This window comes from Alligator sinensis, unplaced genomic scaffold (assembly GCF_000455745.1).
Source record: "Alligator sinensis unplaced genomic scaffold, ASM45574v1 scaffold1626_1, whole genome shotgun sequence".
NCBI classification, from domain to species: Eukaryota; Metazoa; Chordata; order Crocodylia; family Alligatoridae; genus Alligator; species Alligator sinensis.
Window position 1 is genome coordinate 764012 of NW_005842437.1, and position 26948 is coordinate 790959.

Below are 26948 nucleotides of genomic sequence, written 5' to 3' on the forward strand. Positions count from 1 at the left end.
GCCCCCCGCGCGCTGCCAGCCTCTCTCCTGCCCCTCTTAGCTCAGCCCCCAGCTCTGCCTGTAAATTTTGCATTCAAAACTACTATTGATTTTCTTTACTAATGCACCTTTCTGCATTGTGCAACGCACACCAAACCAAACAAAAAGAACTCAATCAGCCACTTAAACCAAAAAAAAATTCAAACGCATGCAGCCCACAACCTTCCTGTTATAGACTGGCAAGATCATGTCGTTATGACTTGAAAGGGTTCCCATTGACCCGTGGCACTAAGCAAAAATGAAGGAAATGCTGCAGATGCCAGCCAAAGGGAAAGGCTCAGGAGAGCTCTTTCCTTCCATAAAATAGACCATTTTGCTTTTCTTCCTTGTTACCTACAAATGGGGGAGAACAAAACCTGCCGCATTCCACTACGGCTCGTAGCATTACTCCTACCACACCAATTCTCAGCTCCCTTTTCCCTCAGCTAATAAGTAATCATGAGGAGGTTCGTGCTCTTGTTTATTATATTTGGCCCGGAAAATACATTTTCCCCCACCTCTCTCAGTAAAATGCTTCCTGAGATTTATTTGTGAGCCTGTAAATACAAAGTAAATAGCTTTAATTTAATTTACTGGGCTACTGTAGGAAACAGTATCTGCAAAACAGGAATTCCATCAGCCTCTGCTGAACGGAGAGGTGTCTCTCTCTGCAGATGCTCTAGGGACAGATATTTCTGAATATTTCTCCTCCAGAGGAAGAAAGTGTTTCCCAGCCTTATGTAGCCTCCATCAACCAGCGAAAGGGTGCTAGCTGCATCCTGGAGCCCGGTGGTCTTTCACAGGTTGATGGAGGCAACGTAAGGCTGGGAAACAATTTCTTCCTTCGGAGGAGAAATACGTCTCCAGGATGCACGTCTTGCTTCCTGCCTGGTTGGCGACGTGATCTACATACTTGGTGCTGAAGGAAGCAAAATGCCTTTTTCTGACCCGGAGTTTAGCTATTTAAGGCCTGGATTCTGCAGTGAGTATTACAGCAGGGCTGGAGGCGGCTTGCAGGGGGCTTGTGGCAATAGCAGGTGCAGAAAAGGCACCGCTCTGTGATGCCTGCCCTCCTTTATGCCCATGATATTGGCTGGATGTCCTCTCCCTCCTCGTGCTGGGTTGTGGAAGGCATCTGGCTGGCACAGCTTGGTGATCTTGGCTGCTGACATAAGCAATGGGGCTGCAGATGAGTTTGAATAGGGCAGGCACTTGGCATGCCGGGGAACCATTGCATGCCCAGAGGGTAGAAGGGTTTTTGGGCATGAAGCCATTCATACAACAAAAGGCAAGGGGAGGATGCGAGATGGCATGCTCTTTGCAGGCTGGGATGGTGGAGCCACAGGGGACCTTGACATGGTCCATGCTTGTGAGAGACCATGTGTGTCTGCAAAGTCTCTCTCACAACTGAGTGCATATCTGGTCTGTAAATATTTTAGAGGTGGAGTGGTAGCATTGCTTCCAGTGTCTCTGGAAGAGAGGTAAACCCAGTCACCAAGTAGCAGGTCCTTGCATTTAGGCCCTTTGTGCCTTCACTTATTCTCTCCCTGCTCAGTCGTGGGCTCCAAGAAGCATCCCACTCCTGTGCTGTTCTGCATCCCCAGTTGCCTCGGTGCCCTTAGCTGGATGCACCTCCAACGCAGGATGGGGAGAATGCAGGTGATGCGGCCAGGTCTGGCAATAGGATCCAGGAGCCCGCACGCGGGCAGGGCAGATCACTAGTGCAGCAGGTCTGCTGTGCTTTGCTTAGCCTGGTAACGTTATCTAACACTCTCCCAGGTAGTCCAGCCTTGCTGGGTTTCCATCAGCTAGCATGCCGGTAAACTTAGGCTAGGGCAGTCACATCTGCCAGAGACCAGCACTAACCTTATGGGATAGCTCTGGTGGGGCTGAGGAACGTTCCTTGCATCCCATGTTTCAAAACCGAGCGACTGAGGATCCTAACGTGTATCGGTTTATTCATCAGGTCGTCCCCACCCATACACACACCCCTCTTTTTGCTTTACCGGCTGCTTCCGATAAACCTGACAGCTTATTTAAAATGGGCTGAAGCCCAGAAGTAGGATTTGCAAACAAATAACTTTCACCCAACATGACAGTGCGCAGAAGATTGCAAGAATCCCAGACGATGCTCCCTGACATGACGGTGACAATAGGAGTTTTGTCCTCATTAGTTTCCCACCATAAAGGGTTCTAACTGTGCCCGGCTCTTGATTGCATGTCAGCAGGAGCAGGCTTCAACAAAACCCCACCGCTTTGTAACAAGCAAATGCTGTCTCCATAATTTGAGAAGTGAAGGAGGCCTGCCCTCCCCCGCTCTGCCCTGGAGAGCTATATTGATTCTGGGAAATGCAAGCCTTATTTGTGCCTCTCTAGGGCCATTTGGCCCCTGTGTGTGTAAATCATCAGTGCTCAGGTGCACCTGTACATAGCTTTTCCTGTTTGCTCACCACAAATCTTTTCTGCCAGGGCACCAGGAGCCGGGAAGACATAGCAAATAGCACTTTGCAGTTCAGCCTTAATGACTTGTGAGTTAATCTTGGCTTCTTGGTATTCCAAAGCATGTGCCCTTCCTGGATCAGTTATCCATTCAGATGCTGTCCTTGGGGCATAGGACAGGAGGGGTAAACACTGGGGTGAACCGTACCTTTGCTCCTCTGTTCGCCTGCTGCACGCCGCCCTGTTCAGCTAGCTCGGATGTGAGATTTAGGGTGGAAGCGCAGGAGTCGGGGTGCAGCCGGTTCCCATCCCGGGGGAAATGCTGGGACCTGAAACAGCTGCACCCTGTAAAACCTTCCTGGGCTGGACCCAGGAGTCCGTTCTTGTTCAGGCTCCTAATCCAAGAGAGATTGCATGGCTATGCAATTATACGACCTATTATAGTTCCCTTTGCTCGAGCTGCGGTGCAGTGTGTCAGGGCAGGCGGGGCACGGGGAAATGAAGGCATACCCCATTTGCTCCCGCTTGGAAGCCAGAGCTGGCGGGCACCTTGGGAGCCGGGGCTGGATCCTTGTGGAGGAAGATTGACAGTCTCCCTAGGACAGAGGAAACCGATGACACGGTTTTCCTATCTGGGTGCAAGCAGGCCACCATCTTTCCTAATTAGTCGTGATGTCTTGCCCATCACAGGAATAAATAGCAAGCATCCCCTAAGGACATGAGATGAGAAGCACTATTTATCGTTGCTCTCAGAGGAAGCTGACAACATGACAGGTGAAATATCAGGAATAATTAAGAAAAATAAGGGCTTATGTACTTTATTGCACCAACAGCAGGAGTGTGCTGCCAGCTCCTCGAGGCTCTCCCCGGTCCCGCTCCTGACATCTTCTGTAAATATTGCATTTTCTAGGAATTTGCGCACAACTTGCACATCTTCAGCGCCTTTCACCTGTGGATCTTGGTGCCTGGCTGACATCTTAATTAAGGCTCCCAAGGCCCCCCGGGAATGACAGCAGTGTTCCCTACTCTTCCCATTAGTCAGCAGTGTAAATGAAAGAAAGGGACTTGATCAAGGCCGCTGGGTGGGTCAGTGGTAGAGGGGGGGGGTCTAGCCTGAGAAGCCCTGACTCCTTGCTCACGTTTGGAGCAACAAGCAGCAGTACCTGGCCCTGCTACCCCTCCCCTTGCCCAGCTTGAAGGGCTGGGGTGTGGGGTAGGACAAACCGAGGGGGAAAGCAAAAGCCCCCGAGGTGCTGAGGCCCCTGTGAAGAGTTGCTGTGGGCAGTGCCATGCCGTGCAGGACGTGGCAGGGAGTGAGGGACGGGTTGCTGCCTGCGTTTTGTCACGGCACTGAGGCCTCAGCAGAAGATGAGCCTGACTCGGTCTTTCTCGATAGAAAACTGTGGAAGCCCAAAGAGTTTGTACTTGAAGAGCTGATCAGCTACCGAGGCTCTTCCTTAGAAGATGCCCTATCTCGGCTGTCAGGGAATCACAGACAATGAGGGTTGAAGGGAGCTCCGGAGGTCACATCTAGTCCAACCCCTGCTCCAAGCAGGACCAGCCCCAACTGCATCATCCCAGCCAAGGCTTTGTCGAGCCGGGTCTTAAAAACCTCCAAGGGTGGAGACTCCACCACCTCTCTGGGAAGTGCTTTACCATCCTCCTTGTGAGAGAGTTTTTCCTAATATCCAACCTCAACTTCCCTTGCTGCAACTTGAGCCCATTGCACCTTGTTCTGCCATCTGCCCCCACCGAGATCAGCCCAGCTCCACCCTCTTTGCAACCCCCTGCAGGGAGGTGAAGGCTGCTGTTCAATCCCCCTCGGTCTTTGCTTCTGCAGACTAAATCAGCCCAGTTCCCTTCTCCTCTCCTCACAAGTCCTGTCCCACAGCCTCACAACCTCCCCACAGCTCTCCAGTTTGTCCACATCCTTTCTTTCATTCACCAAAGCACGTGCTCACCCTTATGGGGATGCTGCATACTCCAGTCCATCGCGGCACAAGGCGTTGGGCTGAGGGAGGGTGCAGGGGGTGGAAGGAGGATTGCTTTGAAGAGCACGTGCATGTGCTGGCAACCAGCGGAGCAGCCTGCATCTGCTCCGAGCTGTCCTACACCGGCGAGACTGAACAGTTGGCAGGGTAGTTACTCGGCACCGATGCTGGCCTCGAGCAGAAACCTGGATCAGAACAAGCGTGCACGTGTCGCTACATGCTGTTTTCGGATGTACTCCTCGCCCAAGCAGGGGACGGGAGGTCAGTGCCACAGGCAGCATCCAAAACCTTGGGGATTTGGGCCTAGGTAGCTTTTTAATGAACAGCTGCCTTTGCATGAGGGGCGGGAGAGGCGATCCCGCTGGGATACACATCCCGAGAAGGCTGCAGCTGGTCCCCAATGAAGACCCGCTGCAATTGTTTTTCCTTCTGGTGAAAGGTCATGGCTACATTTGGGAGAGCAGCTGCTGTCCCTGGACTCCTGCAAATCCATGATGGGCAGCACGGCAGGGGAGCTTCCCAAGCCCTGCTCCATTACACTATTAGCTCTGCCCCCTGGGTGCTCCCCGGGCCCATTTGGAGGAGACTCATCCCCTCTCCCCCTCCATCCTGGTGCAGAATCGAGTTAAAGCCAGAGCGCGGCTCCGCAGGGAAGACCCATTTGCTTATGAGGCAGGACTGCTGGAGAGCTCAGACCGGTATCTATTTAAACGATGCGGAAACCTGATTACAGGAAGTGTCATTGGGCTTCACTTAATTCTCCCCCTGCAACCCCAGCTTGGGCTGACAGGCATAATAGATCTCCTGGATACATCTTGTACTGAAAGAAAATGTCTAGTCAAAAGTGCTTAAAATCCCTCAAGTCTGGAGTTTGCTAATAATGTCATTACTCCGCTGGCCCCACATTATTTTTAGGACAGCCATTTCCTCCTACATTAAGTCTCATTAAGACAGTGCCGTAGCGCTCCGGGAGCGCGACGAGGAGAATGCTGCCCCTTCTTGTCCGGATAAAGAGCATTTAACAAGAAATCCCATGTGTTTGCTCCCAGCCGTGTGCCCCCTGCACCCGTCTGCTCCAGGGGCTCATCGGGACGCCCATCAGAGCCTTCTGAAAGCAGCCCTTTATTCTGAAGGGAGGCAGGAAAGGCCAAGGGCAAGCTGCTTCTGGCCAGGCAAACTCATTTATATTTGGATCTTAGATCAGTGTGTGCCTTCAGTTCACACCCATGTCCTTGTTCCTTCAATCAGTAGCACAAGGGCTCTCAGAGAAGAGGCGGCATCACTGAAGGATGGCCCGGGGTGAAGGGGCATCCGTCCAGCTTTATTACATGAGGTTATTTTAATGCAGAGGCCAAGGAAAGGGACCCCATGTCCGGTGGCTTTCCATTCTGGAAGCCATGCAGCAGAAGGTCGCTCGTGGAGACCTCGCGGCGCGCCGCTCGCTCTGCAAAAACGTGGCGCACGAGTACGGAAGCTAAATCAAATGCAGAGAGGGGAAGAAGAGCTTTGAAAAGCAGGGGTAGAAATTTATCCATCCTTAATGCCATGCAATGAGTCACTCCGATGAGAGAAGGCCGCGGAGCTGTGAACGAGTCAGGCAAGCCATACAGATTAATTTAAAATATGCAGGGTGGCCAGCATCCCAGTCCAGCAAGGGAGAGGATGAGCGCTCGAGTCACAAAAGGCAGCAGGCCTGTGCCAAAATTAAGACAGCGGGGGTTTTTTGTTCAGCTAAATATTTCTAGAGGGCCGTGGTACCTAGTGTTACAGCCTGCGTGTTCCCTGGAGTCGGGAAAGGCGTCCAAAGTAGGCTCTGCTGGATGAAAGCACGTTCATAAATGCTTCTTCACAGCATGACCTTGGGGGTGCGGAGGGGTGTGTGCATGCACTTGTGCGGGATTTCTGTCCCTCCGTCCTTTGCAGAATGATTGGCCTTTTTTTGATGGCCATGCTAGTGGTCCCTGGAGTCCTTCGTAAGTTGGGGGGTGCAAAATGTCTATGACCTCCCACCTGTATCTATCCAGCTAGCATGGTACGGTGGTCTGTGATCTAAGAGCAGAAATGAAAGCCTGAGCAGGGGTTGCATCCTGAGAAAAAAGGGTATTTCATGTGCAAAATCACAGGTCAGTAAAGAAGTGACTTATTCTCACCCTGGAAAGTGGAAGAGGAAGTCTTGGAGGGAGAGAAGATAAAGGCCACAAAATAAGGACGGGAGAGCGGCTACTTAGTTATGACTAGACATGCTGAATGTTTCCAGCTCGGGACAGATGGCCACCTAAACAGGTCCCACTTGGGTGATGGACATACCCTTCCCCAATGACCTGGTTGTCCTTGGTCTGCTCCTTGTCAACTCCTTGCATTTAGTTGGGCATTGAGAGTTCAAAAGCTAAAGGGGGATACCCACCCCGTGCAAGAGATTTCATCTCAACCAACAATTTTTCTTCCTGATGATGCCCTGCTTTAGAGACACCAGCAAAGTGAGCCTCCTGGTAGAAAGGCCAGCTTTTCAGTGACAATCTAGTATCAAATCCTGCGATGAATACATTGGAGGGTAACGGACCTTCCTTTTATAATAAATTCTTTATGAGCAAATGAAAATATCTGGAAAAAACATTCTATAAAAGATCTGCCGGTAATGTCATGTTTATTTACTCGGCAAAGTTTGATTTTCTTCACCTCGCATTGCCTCTCGCTCTCTTGTCGCTGTGATTCGTGGAGGCTCGGTCCCTGCCACGATTGATTCTCCCTGTGCATGTCCCTGAGCCAGGGAGTGCCGTTGTTAAGATATGTGGCGCACTTACGGCATGTAAAGAGCAGCAATTGGGGCTCTACGGAGCTTGTTATCATTGTGTGCATACGCGTGCAGCATAATTGTTTCCTCTTTGTCAGTGTTATCCATAACGTTGATTTGGCCTGTTCTTTCCTGAAGACCGTCCTACACGTACAAATGCATACGGCTCGTTTGCCTGCCGTTCAGTGGCTCCTCCAGGGCATCGCTAAAACCCTTCACGTGTCCCGAAGTATTCTCTCGTGCCCTGATTTTCCCAAAGCTAACCTATACCCCCAGAAAACATTGACTTCCTTTATCAACAGCTTGCATGTGATATGGATAGATCATGCCTGCCTGTCTTCTGTGACTTCAAATGAGTGCGGTTCCCAAATTCTCCAGGCAGATGAACCCAAGACAAGACCTCAGCCTTGGAAGCCAATTGTAACTTAACACTGCTGGAAGAATAAATACTGAAGGCTTGCAAAGGAATATCATCAGATGATTGATTTTCTTTTTTTCCTAAGTTTTTTATCATTAACTCTTTGAATGCTTTCCAGTAATGAAGAGGTCTGCAAAAATCAGTCTGCTCCAACTTGCCTAAACCTGATTTCTTTCTATAATAAGGCGATGGGCTCTGTGGATGCGGGGAGAGCAGTGGATATGATATGCCTTGACTTCAGCAAGGCTTTTGACACAGTTTCCCATGACAGTCTTATTAACCAGCTAAGGAAATACAGACTAGATGAAAGCATAACTTGTTGGATCATCATGCTCAGCAAGTAGATATCAATGGTTCATTGCCTAGTAGGGAGGAGGTATCAGGTGGGGTTCCTCAGTCCTGGGTCTGCTATCATTTAATGTCTTCATTAATATGTGGATGATGGGATCAAGTGCACCCTTTTGCTATCCCTACTTTTCCCTGCGAGTCTCATGAAAGCATTGAATGACTGCAGTTGGCATTTGCACAAGTAATTGTGAATCATTCACTTGATTCTGCACACAAGGCTATAATCCTCCCCACCCCCCACCCCCCCAACCACTTTTTTTCTCAGTAAAAGTTCAAGGATTATTGATGCCTTTTTGGGAAGGAGAAGCCACTCCTTGTACAATGGAGAATTGATTCTTTTTTTGGGTGAGACAGGATAGCAATGTGTATATGGCTGGAAAACCAATAGCTTTATCAAAAGCGAATCAATGGAAAATTACATTTTAATATTGTTCAATTTATCTTTTTCTTCTTTTTTTTTCCCATGGATGAACTTCAGAAGATTGTAATGATGATCTTCTGTAGCAAAACATTCAGACTCTGAAATGGGAGTGAAGGGCTGATTCAGAGATGTATACCCTTTTTTTTTTTTTGCTTGAGGCTATAAAAACAAATATGAAACATGATATTGTATTGTCTTTGTGCTTGCAGACGGCATGAGCTGTGTAAAGCAAGGTCTGTCTCCAGATGTGATCCAGGGCTGTGTTCAGAAAGACAGGGCAGCATCACTTTGTGGCCTACCTGTGCTAGGTAGGAGGGAGGACAAAGCTCCCTCTTTAGAGGCAGGGTCAGGAGGGAAGTTCCCAGTCAACATTTGCCCCTTCCAAGTTGCACATGCCTTCACCTTGGCTGATCCAAATTCCTGCAGAAACAGCGCTCGGCGCCCGCAGCACAAACGAGAGAATGGAAAGCAGGAGTCAGCACAACGCTAATGGCACTTTAAAGTGTCTCCATCTGATAAAAGCCTCCTAGAAAACAGGTATTTGAACACTTGAGTTTGGGAAGAGATTTGTACTTGATTTTTGTTTAATACCTTCTGACTGAGATGCTGTTAAAAAAAAAAAAAAAAAAAAGGATACTTTTGAAGAGACGCTAGTGTTGTGCTAGTGGCTGCTTTACATTTTGAAAGGGCAAAGCACGTCGGCAAGAACATTTAAAGAACTGGAGCTGATCTGTCGCCCACCTCCTAGGAAGGCACTAATGGGTGTTGCCTTTGCTCGTGCGGCCGGAGTTAATTGTGTGCAGCATGGTACATCTTAATGTTCCCTCGTATTTTGTACCCAGAGTGACACCTAGAGAAGTGTCCCTAGATTGCTGACTTAGTCCTTGTCAGCCAGCAGCGCAGATGGGCACACGTAGCCACACACAGCTGCTCTGCCTCCCCTTTCCGGTGCGGCTTGAGATTTTGCCCTAAGAGACCTTGAACCCTGTTCCCACCATGAGCTTCCCCTTGCACTGGTCTCGGTCGCTGGTTTGTTTGCAACTAAATCTGTTTTTGAACAAAATTCTCCTCCAGCAGGACCCTAACTGGGCTACTTTAGCGGGTGCTCATAAGGTTGCGATGCTCGCATCTCTTCCCTGCCTTCCTGCTGTTTTATGCCCACCATTGCATCTGGTTGTGTGTTTCTTCAGGCTAGGCAGCTGCTAGCTAACGTCGCCAAAGGTGCCCTCATCGTTATCCGGTCCTCCGAGTACCACTGTGATTAAAGCAGTAGTTCTTCTGGCAGGACCTTTTCCTTGCTACTTTCCTGGGGGGTCGAGATGGATAGCACTGCTGTTGTCATTGCTGCGCAGCTATTAACAGGACTATTTATAGCATATTTGAAGAAAGGGGCAGGAATGGAGTTAGGCACATGCTATGCAAGCAGCAGCAGATAGCTTCACTTCTCCCGGAGAGATGCTTTCACATGCATATTTGTGTCATGGGGGGATTTCGGATGGGACGGGGCCTTGGGGTTGCTGGTTTCCCCTTACAAAAGAGGTTGATGCATCTGTTGACTTTTAAACCGTCTTTTTCTCCGGTTCCCCAGCAGGTGGTACTGTAGGTGGATGCTCCATTTTAGGCCATTTAGAGAGGAGCCCAATGTGGAAAAATCAGGTTCAGGGTTTAGATTGCAAACCACACTTAAAAGTTGAGGAGCTGGGGTTCGGATATCGGGGGGCCCCTTTGGTTTCTCTGCAATAGGTGTTCAGAGGGCAGGAAGGAAAATCTGACAGCTTGGGGCTTAGAGAAAGAGGGTGGCAGGGGGTGCTTTCTCTTTGAAGCAAGAGGGGATGGGCTTTTTTAAAGGAGAGCACTCAGACCCTTGTTTAAAATCACAGATAAAGCCAATGTGGCTGGCTGAGGGAGCTGTACCGGGGGGGTACCCAGCTGGAGCGTGCTAGCCAAAGACAGCGGCTGCTAAGCTTGGTACCATCATAATGCAAAATTGATGGAAATCTAGATAACCGCAGTATGCACAGACAAGGATCATGCATCATTGTCCCTCCCAATAAGACCTGAAGGCGGGATGGCACCCGGACTTCTATATTACTGGCAACAACCTACTGCTTATGCATGTAAGTGTTGTCTAGGGCTCTTAGGAGTCTAGACAGAAAAAGGGCGATTTGAGAAAGAGGGGGCCTGTGGACAGATGAACGGCAGAAGAAAATGTGGGTTTCAGTAAGGATGGAAAGGACCCCCCCTCCACTCCCCCCCACACAGAGTGGTTTCAAGAAATGTGCATTTTGCTGGCGAACGATGGGAAGAAAATGGATTAAATGTCTAGCAAGAGTGCGCAGCTTCAGGTTCGATATTGATAGTTGAGGTACTTTTTACAGTAGAAAAGTAGAGTTCCCACAAACGGCCGTGCCGTCTGAAGGGGCCTCGCCCCACGACCGGAATTGGATCATTACCCTGAAAACAGCCAAGGCCAAGAAAGAAACGATTTGCCCTAATGAGCTCAGCCAACCGTCAGCTGTTTTGTAAGCATTAGTGAATAATAAGGAGAAATAGCAGCATTAGCTCTGCATCCGTGCAGCAATCTGTCATATAACAAGGGAAGTATTGGCACATTGTTATGTTTCAAACAACGCTGCTAATCAATGTTCCAAAAAAACAAATGTACCCAGAGGCGCCGTGCGAGCCGTGCAACTCGGACCTGACGATGCGCGGGGTGACAGCGGAGCGAAGGCAGCTGCAGCGGGCTTGTAGCAAAGGAGTGCATCCTGGAGACGGGGTGGGGAGAGGTCAGGGAACCAGGTTTTGGGGAAAGACAAGAGCCTGCTCCTCTTCCTGAGCAGTTGTCTGAAACATCAGGCTTCCGGCTGTGCCTTGCTGATTCGGGTTGGGCTCCGAAATTGTGTGATGGAGGGGCAGACTCATGTTGCAGTTGCAGGGGCCTGGCTAAACCTCAAGCCATGCCCTGCCTCATCTATGCATGCCCGGTTGGGTCTCCCTAGCAAGCTTGGCATGAAGGGATCTGCATATAATCCTGCTTCAGAAACTGCCTTCAAGAGAAACTGTCCCCTTTCCCCAGGGGCTCCGTCATGGTGGCTGAGACCGCTGATGCTGTTCTGCGGGATGGCAAAGTGCCCATCACCAGAGGTCAAATCCCATGTAGTAAGAAACAAAGCCCCTCTAAATAAGATGGGCTAGTGGCAGCAAGGGGGAAAGGTGGCCTGTTGATGGGGGTACCAGTATGATGCTTGGTGACCCTCACTCTATGGCTTGTCCCTGCGTGATCCCGGACAAGTTGCTCAGCCGGTCTCTCTCAGTTCAGACGTGCCGTGAAGAGCAGAGGACCTCCTGCTCTTTAGATGCACGGAAAATATGTGCCAGCGGTGCAGGAAACAGGATGCCACAGCAGCTGGAAGCGGACTGAGATGCAGTGAAAATGCAAGGGGCAGGAGGGGCTCTGTTAAGAGGCGAAGAATTGAACAAAGTTTTGCCAAGCAGCACTGGGAAGCAACGAGGAGGCACAATACTCCCCTGTGGGAGGGTATGTACTTCAGTGGATGCAAACATGCTAGGGGGCTTGGATGCAGTTCGGTAAAGAGCATTTGTGCACTGAAGTGCAGACACCGCTACTGCACGGGAGGAGCTGACCAGAGCAGTCTCAGCTTGGGCGGAAAACAAGAAGGGCCCGAATCCCTTGGAAATCCCGGCACGGGAAATGGTGCTGCAGCGTGACTGGGGCCAGGGGAAATGACTCCCAGCTTCCTTGAAACCTGCTGAGCTTGGAAAGCGGGCGCCGACAGCGAGGCAAGGCACAGATTAGAAAAGTGATGAATTGAAAGAGAAATAAGAGGTTTGACGGTTTGAAATTTACTGCGAAGACTGGCCCAAAGATGACCCTGTTTCTCCTTTTGGGTTTTATTTCCCTCCCCCTTGTGCAGAGAGAAGCAGCTGGTCAGCTTGATAAGTAGAAACTGTAGCTTTGTCATTAATGTGCAATGCTGAAACAATGATGTATGGCTGGTGATAGATCATGTTGGGTTTCCGGAGAGCAGGGAAGACTAAAGCATGAGACTAATTCATGATGCATGAACACATTGATCTTCTTGGCTCTGAAAATACAATGTAATGAACCCCCGCTAACACATCATTTTTATGCCACTGCACCTCACTAATATCTAATGATTTCACCTTCCACCAAGATAAAATATAATTGTGTGGGAGTTGCAGCGTTGTTCTCTGATCGCTGACGAGTGCTAACTAGTGGTGTTTTGCTCTGCACCTATTGGTGGGCAGAGACTAAAACTTTCCAAAACGTGATGATTGCGAGGATATGCAGATTGGAAGCGCTGCCCGCGTTTAAGCATATCCATCGAGCTCATGACGGCACATTATGCAACTGCTATATAGGTGCGTGTATAGTAACTGGAACAGCTGAAGCATAAAACAGAATTGTAAAGATGCTCAGAAGCAGGTGTCTGGGCTCAGCGTGTGCTGGATCCTTTCCATCCAATCCGTGCTCGGGAAGTGGCAGTTATTTAGGGACGGAGATTATCCTGTAAATGTTCCTGTTTGCGCCGTTCCATCTGGTAACGTGAAAGTACAACGACGGTTTTCATTTTCTCCAAAGTCCACGTCTCTTCCTCCGCTCAGTCTGTCCCAGGGTTCACCCTGTGAAGCCGCTAGTCAGAGAGATGGGATGTCTTGACAACTAGCCGTTCCCTATGACTTTCTGTTGTTTTTGCCTTGTTAATAGCTTTAAAGAATATTTTTAAGCGCCGACAGTTTCCTGGGTGCTTATTGCTTCATTGCAGGGAAAGAGCGAGCCTGGGCAAAGGCATATGGCTACATCACACTTTTTCTTTTCCTGTTGCAGGTGGCTTTTCTTTGCTCCTTGCTTGGTGGTGAATACATGGCATTCCTCTGCTTTAAATAGAAATAATTTGCAAATACCACTCCATCTCCCAGTCCTGAGCAAGGATTGTGCCTCTGTCTTATCTGCAAAAGTAGAGAGAAAAGCTGAGAGACTTCTCCCACGGAGTAAACCTGGAATGAAATCACAGACTCACAGACAACAAGGGCTGAAGGGAGCTCAGGAGGTCACATCTAGTGCAACCCCCTGCTCCAAGCAGGACCAGCCCCAACTACATCATCCCAGCCAAGGTCTAACCAGGTTTGCAACACCTCCAAGGATGGAGAGTCCACCACCTCTCTGGGTAACCTGTTTCAGTGCTTCACCACCCTCCTTGTAAGAACAATTTTCCTGATATCCAACCTCAACTTCCCTTGCTGCAGCTGGAGCCCATTGCTCCTTGTCCTGCCATCTGCCCCCACTGAGACCAGTCCAGCTCCATCCTCTTTGCAGCCCCCCTGCAGGGAGGTGAAGGCTGCTTTCAAATCCCTTCTCAGTCTTCTCTTCTGAAGACTGGATCAGTCCATTTCCTTCAGCCTCTCCTCACCGGTCATATGGAGGAGTCATGTGAATCCAACAAGGAATCAGTTATATTCTGTAACCTCCAGCTCTACTTCTCCAAGGTCTGGTAGTAAAAGTTAAATCTCTAAACACCTGGGCTCAGATCTAATAAGCAGCCAGAAATCTGCTGTTGCTCAAAATTTTACGTATGTCTTCTCTAATAAGAAGTCCAAGCAGCAGATACCTGCCCATTTTGAGCAGATAGCTCTGTAGAGATCAGGGTGCCGCAGCACTTGAGGCTTTCAAAATGCTTTGGCGCAAACAGGAGGGTGAATAAGGCCTCTACCAAAGTGAATGGCAGATGGCACGTGGTGAAGCATGCTTTCCTGGCAGGGATGGACACTGGGTGGTGTAACGGGTCTCCCTGCTTCCTAGCATCTGGGACTCGCACTTCATTTCAGAAAGGCATTAGCCTAGAGTGAGGCACCTCTGTGTGACTCTGGCCCTGGAAATCCTACTCCCACATTCACACCTCAGAAATGTTGAGCCTGCTGCAGGCCCCTCTCTCTCTAACACGATGCATATTTGCATTGCAACTTCCCTGAGCAAAGCCAGGCAAAGCAACTGGAGATGCTGTCCCCCTTGCAGTACCATCTGGGCTTGTGTTTGAGAAACAAGGCTCTGTTGGGTGAGCAGAGGCGTGCTTTGCAGGGCAACTAGCCTCGACACGGGCAGCTTCCAAGACCAGCTTGGCTTTACCGCGCGTGTGAGGACCGCGGGGCCTCTGCGCGAGCGCAAGATATGGGGACAGGCATCAGCACTCCATTAGTGCCGAAGCCTTCTCTTTACGACAGGCCTGTGGCTTCCCTCAGCACTTATTTTGATAGCTTGCTTTTTGTTTCACCCCCCTATGATCCTCATGGCTTGACTTCTGCAGGCACTTTTCTTCTCCGAGAGTATTAAACATATTTAAAAAACACTTAAATGCTAATGTGAAACCTGAAAAAAGGATGTCAGATGTAAGAGACGCTCTGAAGACATGATGTCTCTGCAGAAGGATTTGACCCCGGTAATCTAATTTGCTTTAAATTTAAAATGATACTTCATTCTCTTATTAGAAGGCTCTGTGGCATGGGCTCATAAAGATTACAATTTCTTGTCTTCCAGTTGTAATAAATCCAATTCAAGCACCCTCTTGATTTGAAATTCGTCACAACAACATGCAGAGGGCACGGTTCCTCGGCGGTTTGTGGAGAAGGGTGCATTATATTCATCTGCAGAAGAGCTGATGCAAGACTATAAAGCGATTTGCCCCTTTCCCCCCCACCTGCCTGCTCAGTATGATCTGTAAAAGAACACTGCCTCTAAATTACAGCTTATTTCTCATTATACCCAGCAGTAAAAAGGTTAGACCGGCAGGGGAGCCAGACGGTCCCCGGTGTAATGGGAACATGTGAAACCGGCCAATTTGGGGATTCATAGCTGCTCGGGTCGGATGGGACCTCAACAGATCATTGAGTCCGACCCCTGCCCTGGGCTGGAAAGAGCGCTGGGGTCAGATGGGATCTTTAAATGCACTGGGGAAATATTTCATCTTGTTCCAGCAAACCTGGCGGTTCGATGCTGACTGTAAGCGATGGCTGGCCAGTTCGGGTCCGGCGTGCATCTTACTGGGGGCTGACTATGACGGTCGGGCTGACTATGACGGTCCTGCTGCCTGTGCAAACAGCGTTTCATTGCCACGTGGCACTGCCGGCTGCACCCGTGGTCCGCAGCCCTGGCTGGTGCATGCGCAGGGATACCGAGGAAGTAGTAATGTGTCACAGGCCCGCCTGGCTTTGCCCTCCCCATCAACCTGAAACCATGTGCATCTGAGTAATATGGGGAAGTCATGAGCAATCTGTAGTCTACACCACAGGATCTCTCTTTTGGGACTGCCAGAAATGGGAACCGAATTATGTTAGCTGTTGGGCAGTGGCTCCAGTCGAGGTCCATGGCTGCGTGGTGCCAGGCTCTGTGCAAGCAGTAGGATTGGTCTTCAAGGACTGTGTCTGTTAGCTAGCTCTGAAGTACAAGTGCTATGAGCTCCGCTTCCTCATCAGGGTTATTTCTTGCATCTGCGTGTGCACCTGGAAGTAAGGCATGGATCCGTGCATGTGCCAGCTGGTGCAGGTGGAGGTGTTCCTGGTCCTGGCTCTGTCATTAGGCTTGAACTTGGTGTTTTGTGCTTAGTTACCTTCCAAAAGGGCAGAGCTGCCTTTTCTTCTTCCTCTGCAGCTTGTGCCTAATCCATCCCTGGTACTTCTCTCCCTGACTGCACTTTTCTCCCCTTCTCTACACTCTTGGGGGCAGGGAGTGTGTCTGCTCCAGCTATGCAGGGCGTAAGGGCAGTTGGGCTTCATGAACTCTTTTTGGAGAGAGAATCTGGCATTTCGGTGCCTCTTATCAATGCTGACACGGCCAAATCCAGCCACGTACTTGAACCTCATTGACGTTGAAAGCGTACTTTGCTGAAGTGGAGTCAGAGTAGCACCTGAACTCTCTCCAGCACGGCCCTTGTAGACAGTGTAGGACGCCGGTGTTCAACTCGGTGACTGACTGAGTAATGGATAATGAAACGGAGCCCAAAACATCTCTGGCATTCGAAGCGCAGCCCTGTGCTCGCGTTGTGTGCTGTGCAGAGCTGTAGTGGCAATGTTTCTCTCAAGCGTTTCACAGAAAGAGTCAGCTGGCTCCTGGCCACTTGGCATGCTCTGATTTCTGCTTCCCTGTGAAATTTGACAAAACAGCTGGTTTGCCACCAGAAACCTGAAATATTTTGCAGCCTGAACTTTGAATTTCAAGGCTGCTTTTCTCATCGTTGGAGAGCCAGGAGTGGCGTGCAGTCCCACAGTCCTAGGCTGGCTGTCTTGTTCCCTGCTTGATGTATTGCTTGCTGGCAAGGCCCTTGGGATCGGAAGGGAAAGTTAATGGATGAAAACCATAGTCCACCTTCTTCCAGTCTATCTTCTTGCCTCTGGTATAAGCCACTTATGTATACATACATTTTAAAAATGCTGAGAACAGACCAACCCAGGCTCTGCAACCTTGAGCCACGTCCTTGGGTATCATACTGGAAGGTGCCAGCCTGTGGCAGATGGACAAGCCAGCATTTCACAAGCCTACCTGCGATTAGGTTGGTGCAATAGCACTGGGGGCTAAAGGGAAGGGAGCGTGGATGTGCATGTCTAGAAAGAGTTGCTACCTTGCATTGGTTAGCTTCAACCATTGGTGGCATGCAAATACTCTATATATTTAACGTTTTGTGGAATAAATGCATGCAGGAGGCTTCCATTCTCTGCTCGGAAGCGATACTTCCAGCGCGCACCTTGTTCCTTCGGGTTTGTTTGGATATTTTAAACAAAGGTTTTAGCCAAGCAAAAAAATCCCATCTGTGTGGCTTTTTTATTAAAAGATAAAAAGCAGGAGTTCATAGGAGTTGGTTTTAAGTCACAGTCCATAGCAGTCGAAGGTATTCACCGGCTGGGGACTCTCTCTGTTTATTTCAAATACCCCTTTATCATTTTGTTGAAAGAGCAGTGTTCTCTGTAAAGCTCTGCCAATTGAAAACAGAATCAGATAATGAAGACTGATGCCACACTGATGACAGCCCTTCAGTTCCTCAATAGGATTTCTGCAAAATCAAAAGACTTTGTTTTATTGTCACATTTTGTGGGGGGGGGTTGGTTGTTTTATTTTTTTAATTGAAATTAATTTTTTTTTCTGGACTCGTAACAAAAATTAACCCTTACAAACAGGCCAAAATGAAGAGGACAAAGCAAATGTGGACATTTGAGAGAATTTGCAAATCAAAATGTCCTGTTTCTGGTGGGTGCTGAGCATATGTGCCGTACACCGTCTACAGTATTGCTCTCAGCAAGCGCGATTGGTCTTTGTGCGTACCTGCGTGCGGTGCCCATGTACATCGCAAGGGATTTGAAGTCAGCCTATTATACACTGGTGATATAAATACATTGCTTTTATTTGTTAATTTAGCATCAATTAGTTGTGGAACTATTTGAAATGAGGTATCTTCCCCATCTAAGCCCTCATTGTGGGCACATGTGCTTTAATGGCATAGGAACTGGACGTTTAAGCCAACAGATTGGTTTGAGTGTGTCCTTAAAGTGAAAGCCCCTTACATACGTTGCTGAGTGGAGGTCACAGTTTCCTTCTTCATAAAGGCATTTGGCCATGTTCTCCCATCTGAGAGCAACTACCAAGCAGAGGGACCGTGTGAGGAGCCAGGAGCGGTAGCCACTTATAGCATAGGAGTTAATCAGTGCAGAGCAGCTGGCAAGTGAAATGAGTTCCTACTTTCACACTTAGAAGCAGAAATAGCCCTGGACTGAGATGTCAGGAAACCTGCTCTTCTCCCAACTTGGCCACTTCGCCTGCAGGTGACCCTGGAGATGTCCCTTTGGTTCTGCCTCTGTTTCCCCACCTGCACAGGGAGGAAGAGCACATTTGCCCCAAGAGGTGAGACGTGCTCCATAAGAGCCGGGGGTTGCTCCTTGCATAAGAAAGAAGTTACTAGCTGCTTCAAGACATCCCGGTTTGAGGATCAGAAATAGTCACCTGAACTCAAAAGCGGTCTGGACACTTAAGTGAATGACTTCAGTCTCATTAACAGGTCTGCCTTAAATGTCTAAACCCTTCACTTGCCCTCCTTGCCTTGGCTGTGAAGTCCATAGCTAAACTGTCCTCACCAATGTGGGTTTTAAATTGCATCTAAAATTGGTCTCCCCACTAGCATGCCATCCCTGTGCTGAGCCTGGGCACGGTGCTCACAGCTAGCACGGTGGAGCCCTGCCGTACTACGAACGGTTTATCTGCAGAGACAGGGTGTGATTTTTAGGCACTTACTTTGTGCAAGGTTGCTGATTCCTCTATCCTGCGTCTCGTGCATAATAAGAGTGTCCACATGAGGGCTTGTGCATGCAGGTAGTTGGTATAAATCCATGCTCAGGCTTACTGTGCACTGAGCTCCCCATGTCGAAAAGCCCTAGAACAGACAGAGCATCCCCTATTAAATCCCCAACCGCACTTCCTAGGTGGTCTCTCTTCCAGTGACTGACTTTGTCTGACCTGGCTTAGTTGTGAGCCGATAGGATCAGGACACAGCGTGCTCGATGGCTCGTAATGGTGACGGGGGATCAATGCTTCTGCCTTGCCTTGGCAAGGCTGTTCATACCTCCGAAATTCTGGCCGAATGCTGCTGCTCATCGTGGCGGAAGTTAGATAAATAAAATATATCGAGAGATTTGTACGGTAACTAAAGCCCGAAACTTAGAGAGGAAGACTGTAGCAAATGACAACTTTGTCACAGCACATGAAAGAAGGGGAAATTAAGCTCTGCATTTCTACCTGATCTTTAAGCAGGCTGAACTTCAGTCTGGGGACAGGTAAAAGGAGATATTCAAAGGCTCCACCTGGGAGTCCTGCTGGCTGAGTGAAACACATCCTTAAAGCACGCGAACGTCTTTCAGAAGAGCCGTTAAATGTGAAACGCTATAACTTGATTATTCTTTTTCTGGAGTCCTTTTGACAAACTCCTAAATTTTCAAAGAGTTACACGGGATTTAGACACACGCTGACTTTAATGTGAGTTGTGTGGCTAAAATCCCATGCAACTGCTAGAAAATTTAAGGACTGGTGCTTTTCCCAAGATGGACAACTGTTTTATTTCACTTGACAGAGTATGCAGAGTGAACAGACGCTACCATTTGCAGAGAAAAGGAAATCCCTAACCAGCCTCCTGCTCTCTGTAGCACCTTTCATCTGAGACTCTCAAAGAGCTGCATAAGAATAAAAAGTTCCACGATATCTGCATAAGTTAAATGCACGCTATCCCAATTGTACAGAGAAGTGCCCTTGGGGTCATCTTATTTTTTTTGTGCTGCCTGGATTCGTACAGCAAATGAGTATCAGAGCCGGGGAGTTTTGACCCTCAGCACCACTCGACAACACTTCCCAGGCAGTGAGCAGTTAGGTACATAGGATTCGTTGCTGTATTCAGTTGTGGGGTATAAGCCACAAAGCGCCCTAGCAAAACTCTCATTATGGGAGAAGAGTCTTGCCTTAATCTAATGATGCCATTTAAGATTTATGTGTCAGGCAAAATTTACTTTCCAAATGTAGGCAAAGGTAGAGAGAACTTGTCTTGCATTTTAATGAGAGAGAGATGTCTGAAGGACCAAGCATGCATCTGAGTTACTTCGGGCTTCACCCTAGCAGCCCTCTAGCCCAGTTCAAAACAGCATTCATTTGATCAAAAACAATGCCTAACCCAGCACTAACAAGATTTTGTTAAACCAAACTTCACAGAAAAGACATGGTGAGGAAAAGAGAGCGTCTTTGCAGGTGATCTTGAATTCAACACAGTTTGGGGCTTTTTTATTTATTTAAGGGGTGACATGCTGAATGCATTCATCGCACACATGCGTGTGCAGAAATATTGAATTGGCCTTTGCGTGTATGGTCCAGGTTTCTGGTAGGGACAAATGGCTTGAACTTTGCTTCCATGTTGGAAGTTGTACGTCTCGCTAAACACTCAAGCTGACATGCTTAACCTTGCCCTGCTAGAGTTTAGCTCCACTGTGGCTATTCATACGAGCAAAGGCCCAGATCCCCGGTGAGACTGAAATGGCTAACGAGCAGATGCCCGGTCCTGGAGTGGACAGATGTCAAGCTGCTCATTTTGCCCAAGACAGCAGCACATCTCGGTGTGCTGTAACAGTGCTTTAGGTGCCTTTGGCCTTTCAGGTTACTCAGGGTTATTGTGGATCACTTGCTTGGACTTTGATGCCTAAATCCTCCCCAGTTGGCACTTTGGCACCAAAGTGTTGTTTTTTTTTCTTGGTCTGGCCTAAAATTTGCACACTTGTCAGCACTCTTGGAGTCATGAATTGCGACTCTGTGCGTGTCTTTGCCCCCCTGGCGAATAATAGCTTAACCTCATCTGAAGTTACCTTCGGTGGGAGAAAGTCCTCTAGGTTTTAGACATTTGACGTGACATAATTTTACCATTTATCACAACACTAAAAAAGAAAAAGTCGAATTGACCACCATTTTTGCAGGGTCTATAATAGAATATCCTACTCCTAGCTCTTCAGAAGTAGTTATAAATAATGCATTCTTGCTCCAGAGCGGTGCTAATGACTGCTTTTTTAGAATGAGTTGGCTCTGGATAATTAGTTGAAAGTATTTTTCTGTGGCACAAATGTTCTCAGTTGCTGTACACATGGGCTTTGTGGTTGGATTTGAAAGTCACAGGGTTTAAACCAATACCTATTAAGGACAATAAAAGAGGGCCATTGATTGGAATACAAGGTGGCTTGATCCCAAACTGATAAATCTCACTTAGTGATTACTATTCCTCCAAATACCTGTGCCATCAAACATTGCTGGGGGCCCCTCCAAATCTGTTGCCAATTGAATGCCGATTCCACAGGGTTTGGTGTTGTTTTAAGGGGAAAACACTATAGATGTTTCTCTCTCTCCTTTTCCCTGTATTTTTCTTTATGGGTTTTTTTTTTTTTTAAGGTCCAATACTCTGTGTTTTTGGCACTGCTTCCAGCTCAAGTATATCACAGATTGGAATTCTCATTTTTAAGTTTATTTCTGTTCTTGCTTGAAAAACTGAATTAACAAACAATTGATTATCAGTTATAAACTGCAAAAACACCATCTGGTCCTTGAAATTAGCTAGATGGAAGTAAGGGGGGGGAAAAAACAGCAAATTCCCATTTGAGGAGCGTTTGCCAGTGGCATAAGAAAAAGGTCTCGTGTCAAGAAATTCCTAGTGAATTGTATGAAATGGCTCTGGCAGCTTGGCAGACGTCACAGGTGCGGTCTTTACCTTCAAGGTGGGGAAAGGTCCGGACGGTAGCTCTTGTCTGCAATGCTGGATGCGTGCACTCGATGCCGTAAAGCAGTGCAGGGCCAACCTTTTTGGCATGCCACAATTCGGGCAGTTGGCCTTGCAACCCAGCACAGAGCTGAAAGGATGCCCCCGGTCCCTGCACCGGTCCTGCTCATCCCAGCCCTAGGTGACAGCGCATTGCCCCAACAGCTATTCTGCTTCACCGGGCTGCTCTGACATATATTGTGTGCTGGGCATCTAAGGAGGGGAAAGGTAGCTTAAAGCCACCTGATCCCACTTCCATTTCTGGATCAGAGAAACCTGGAAACGTGTCCCAGCATCTTCTAATATCTCCGTGACCCCCTATGGCTACTCGGAGAGATGGGTCACGACTGGAGTCAGCAACCAAACAGGCATTGAATGTCAGTGTGGACGGGATGGGACGCTTTGGGAGCAGTCTTGTAATATAGCGTTAACAAAATATCTCCATTATAGATGCAATGGTCAGGTCAACCTTCATCAGACCTTTCTCCCTGCCACCACTCCCTTATTAGCTAACTGCTGTCGCCAGCTGCCTGTAACTTGAGCCCTCACCGATTTAATACAGCTTTCAATCACTGCCAATGGGGCTCACGCTTCAATATCATAACTGCTAAACATGCTGTGACAAATAATCTGAGGCTAAGCTTCCAGGACAGAGGAAATCGTTTTCCTCTTGAAATTAAAGTTGGTGCATAATGGAATGCAATAGGATGTTTCCAGCAGGAACATAGCCAGTCTGCCTAGTACATCTTGACTCCCTTTTTTGTGTTTTGCCGGAAGAAAAGCGCCGGGTGAAAGAAGTCATTTCCTAGAGTTCAGGATTTGCAATTTGCATTCCATAATCTCTTGGTCATTTAGCGGCAGATAATTTGTCATGGTTTGTTTTAGCTGTTGTGATATTGATATTTATTATGCAAATTGTATTTCCTACATCTTATTGTTCTGCATCCTATGAATACTTAAATTATTATAAACCTTTATACTTAATATGGGTCGTCCTTCAATTTGATGCTTGAGCAGCAGCGGGTCATAACGTACAATATCTTATAGGAGAGAATAAAATAAGTAATTAAAAATAGACAAACAAGATAGCCTGGTGCCTAATCACACAGAGGCAAATTGAGTTTCTATGCAGAGTCTCTTAAACCTGAGTTGTTTACCAGCATGAAAGTCCTTCTGGAGAGGGACAATCTACAGCGTCCTCGGCCGAGACAACTGCCACCCGGTAGATGGGAGGATAAATCGGGCTCGGTTGCAACGACCCTACCGGCGCGTGCGTCTTGTGAAACAGGGTGTTGGGAAGCAACGTGATGCACAGCCAGTTCATTCAATCTGTAAAGCAAAAGGAATCTGCATTTCCATGGGCTAAGATAAGAGCAGAGGTTTGAAAGGGGAGCGAGGTGGGGGGAGCAGCGTGCCCAGCGCTTGGCAATAGATGCGATTCTTCCCGGGTTGGAGGGGTGGAAAGAGGCCTGTGCTGGCAGAGCATCAGCAGGTCTGAATCCACACTGGAAGCAATTCAATCAGTAAAGGTTCTTTCCAAACCTTGAGCGCGATTCAATATTTGCCCGGAGCATTTTTATCGTTGGCCTCAGCAAAGGGAGACAGGGTGGTAAAGCTTAGCTGACAACTCCCCTGCCGTAGCTTTGCTTGGAATAACCTCGTTAAACTGACAACTCACCTGCCGTAGCTTTGCTTGGAATAACCTCGTTAAGCATGGTGGGAACACTTGACTGTCCCCCTCCTCCTCCTCTTTGCTAATGAGCGTGCAGACTCATATTATTTCTAAGGGATCATAAGAGAGGGACGATTGGTTTCTCTTTGCAATATGAGATGAATCCACTGATCAATAGCTAGATGCAGTAGTCACAGTCTATTAAGTCAGGCTTACTAGTCTGGAAGAGCAGTTCTCTGGGTTTGGTCTGGTTTAAAATGCATTGTGGAGGAGGAAGAGGAAGGATTATTAATTTTTGCAGTTTAAGACCTGTCAGAATCACTGTGCCAATGAAAATTTTCAGGGAGCCAGAAGCAATCAAATTGCTGACATCCCCTCCTATCTACTGCTCCCTGCCAATCCAGAAATACAGAGCGGGAGAAATGTGGAGCAGCCAGAGATACCCTGCCCCTCTCTCTCAGCAGTGTAGGAGCCCTGGTGCAGATAGCATGCTGTCAGGCCTGCAGGGAGGGTGCAAATGGCAGCAGAAAGGGGCGTGCAGGTGTCGTATCATAGCCAGCCCTTGATATCTCTCTCTACTGTCCTGGTCCAAGCCCCTACCCAGACTTGAACGTGTGCAGACTGGAGGACGTGTGGCAGGGGGGTCATTTTTATTGTAGGGGCTTGTGCAAGGATGGGCTGGGTGGAGGGGTGAGGTGTGGCAGGGGCTGGGGAGCAGAAAATGAGAATTAAATCAAAAGTGTGTGTCCCATTTGGTTTGCATCCAACAGCTCCTGGTTGACTGAAGAGTTTTGAAGGCTTCTGGTGAACCAGGAGAACCACGACAAGACCAGCCCGACCTGCCACGGCTGGAAATACCTGCTGGGCGACCTCGGGTAAGGTACGCAGTCTGGAAAACACAGACCCCGTTGTAAAGCATGGCAAGAGGCATGGATGCAAACACAGCAGTAGCATTACGGGGTGGCACCACAGCTGTTTGCTCCGAGTGGTGCATCTTGCTTTGTGCATCCCTTTCCCCAACTCCAGAAATGCACACCCGCTAACTCGGAGCGTGGCAAGCAGCACTGCCCTCTTCGCATGCTGGGAACCAGCAATTGAATGTCCTTGGGCTGCCTTTATCTGAGTTTGATGAGTCGGGGAGAGAGCACTAGATGATATCACGGCCTCCCTGGCTGTGTCTCAAAGAGCTAAGATGGGGATCTCGGGTTGCTAATGCAACCTCCTTCGTACCCTGTCTGTTTTCCTCTCCCACCTATTTATTAATGCTCCTTTCCCACTTTTAACATGTCTGCAGAGTAGGACAAGTCCGCTCTTGTAACATTGCTGAAAAGGACGCCTTCGCAGCCCGGTGTCAGTAGAGGCTGGCTAGGTTTTGGGGAGCTTGTCCAGGTTATGAAACACTGCAATGCACAATGTTCCTGCCATTGCTTGCGGTCCGCTGGCCTTTCTGATGTCACCGTTGACTGCTATTAGTAGTTGTGGGGCATTTTGAAGGGTTGGGAGTGTCTTCGGTCCTAGCATTGCTCCTTTCCATGGGCCAGGGACCTGTCTTATTCCAGCAACACAACCACCTGAGGCTCAGCTGGTCTAACTTACTGACTAGGCTGTGCCAGAGACCATACATCTATATACCGCTTTTGGCTTTACTGACATCAGCTGAGGCCCTGGCTTGCACTTGATCAAGAGGAGATGCACATGTGGGAGGTTAGGTAGATGCTCCTGGGTGAGTGAAATTCAGCAAGAAGTGAGCTAGGTAACTGCCTCCTGGGTTTGCTGCCCAGGGTTTGAATGCTTCTCCTGCCAGGGGTGAATCTTACCCTGATTCACGTATCCCAAGTCATCCTCTCTCTTCAGTGGAGCTCATGGTTCAACCTGACCCATACTGTCTTGCCTGCACAGGGGTTTTCATCCTCGATGGCTATGGCACGTTGAATTCACCTGGTCTCTAGTTGGGGCAAAGGCCTTGCTCCTCTTTGGTTACTTCCCATCTCCTGTGCCCCCCACGTGGCAGGCGCGGTGGATCTTGTGCCCCCGTGGGCTTGTTGAACCAAGCGTTGCAGTCTGGGAGGAGCCGTCTCCGACTCCGGTCCAAGGCAGCTCCCTCCTTGAATTGCCAGCGTGGCCTGTCTAGCTGGGAGGGTATTTCCTAACATCTTATCAGCAATCCTTGGCTCTTGCAAGAACTTCTGTTGGCCTTGAGGGTCAAGGTGATGTGGGAGGGCAGGGGCGGGGGAACCTGACTTGCACGTTTGCTTTCCCTGGCCAGACATGTTGCAGAAAACCAAGCTCAAGCTGTCCTGACTGTAGCAAGACTTGTATTTTTTGCATAGTTCTCACTGCTACGTCTTACAAGTAACGCTACTCCTCTACGAAATGTGAATCATGGACAGATTAACTAATTTATCACAGTGGCATGGTGCATCTCCCCCCCACCCCCAGCAACTGAGTTGTGAGCATTAGAAACAAGGAGGTACATTGTGTTATCTTCAGTTGTGCTTTCTCTTCCTTTCTGTGTTTTGGCATCCTCTTGTTTTGTCTTTAGAAACCAAAACAGCTCAGATGTCAGTGCTGGAACCAGTACACTTCTGCCGAAATAATGTCTCCCCCCACCCCCCAACCGGAGCAATGGATAGCATCAAAGAGACTCTTAACAAAGGGCTTTATACCCATTTAAAAGACTCAGACAAAGAGAGGAGCAAGAAATAACGGAACCGGTGCTTTGTTTTCTGCTTCTTGTTGGGGAGGTTGAGGTTTTAAATGCGTGCTCGGTAGGTGTTAAAAGCACTTCTTGTTTGGCTCGTAACAAACTACAACACGTTCCTGCTGCAAACAACCCAAAGCCCTCCCGGTCTGCTTCCTTCCCCCAGCCCTAACCCTAACCTGTGCTCCATGGGTAAGCAGAAGGCCAAAGAGACGCGAAGGGTGGGATACTCAGAAAGGCATCATGGTTGCTTGCTGCTAATGCTGCTGCAGCCGCCTTGGGCTGTAATATCTGATGCTACAGATGCCAGGAGTCAAGTCAGCACCTGGTGCGGCGTCAAGAGAGACTTGGAAGAATTGGAGGGCCTGGGTTTAGCACAGAGCCCTCCCGTCCCGGATCAAAATTCAAATGCAGGCGGTTCAGACAAGGCCAGATTCCCCTGGTGCGGACGCTCGCACTCCCAAATACACGCCGCTTTTTTTCAGCTTGCTGCGTGAGAAGGCGCTGGGCTTCCATGGAGCGGACCCGTCGTCCCCGCACCGTTTGGTGCACACGGGTAGCGCGTCGCTTGTGGACGAGCGAGAGCAAGTGTGCGCGGAGGGGCACTCGCTCGAGTAACCGAGCTGCGCGGATAGGCATCGCTTGACGTCAAACTGGCTTGAGCTCAAGAGCCGCCACGTGCTGGGGCTGACCTGGGTCCGACCTGCCAGGTGTCCTCGTCGCCCGGCAGAGTCCGCGGGGCCTGACCAGGGATTTCCCCCATTGTTCTTCCCTCCCGCCTTTCGGGTCCAGCC

General features: G+C 48.9%; 1 long non-coding RNA gene across 1 annotated transcript in view; it reads left to right on the plus strand.

Moving 5' to 3' along the window:
- LOC102371671 overlaps nucleotides 1-26632 on the plus strand; it is a 66493-nt gene extending 39861 nt beyond the window's left edge. The window contains exons 2-3 of the long non-coding RNA XR_001358575.2: nucleotides 24224-24333; nucleotides 25996-26632. This is a non-coding gene — a long non-coding RNA (uncharacterized LOC102371671). The remainder of the gene's footprint in view (nucleotides 1-24223; nucleotides 24334-25995) is intronic.
- The last annotated feature ends 316 nt before the right edge of the window (nucleotides 26633-26948 follow it).